This window comes from Branchiostoma floridae, unplaced genomic scaffold (assembly GCF_000003815.2).
Source record: "Branchiostoma floridae strain S238N-H82 unplaced genomic scaffold, Bfl_VNyyK Sc7u5tJ_1307, whole genome shotgun sequence".
NCBI classification, from domain to species: domain Eukaryota; kingdom Metazoa; phylum Chordata; class Leptocardii; order Amphioxiformes; family Branchiostomatidae; genus Branchiostoma; species Branchiostoma floridae.
The window spans coordinates 31831-32133 of NW_023365696.1; positions in this window are offsets into that span (position 1 = coordinate 31831).

The window sequence follows — 303 nt, forward strand, 5'->3', positions numbered from 1 at the left end:
TCTGTCTAATATGTATCGTTTTCCTGCAACTCTGGAGCTAATAGACGCTAGAATTCATACGGACCTCTTACGGACTTGAATATATCCGCACGTGTGAGCCCACCTTTAGGTCACTCAGTAGGGTCACAACCTCCAGTGAAAAGGAAGTGTTAGCAGCCCGCGCACGACTCTCTCTGTCTGTTTGGCTCCGCTGCTACAAGTTTTAGCACTGGAGGTCAGGACCTGTGCGCACCTCAGGAAAACAGCTCATTTGCCTTTCAGGCATTATTTCAGGCTTAAAAAAAATAACACACACAATTCAAA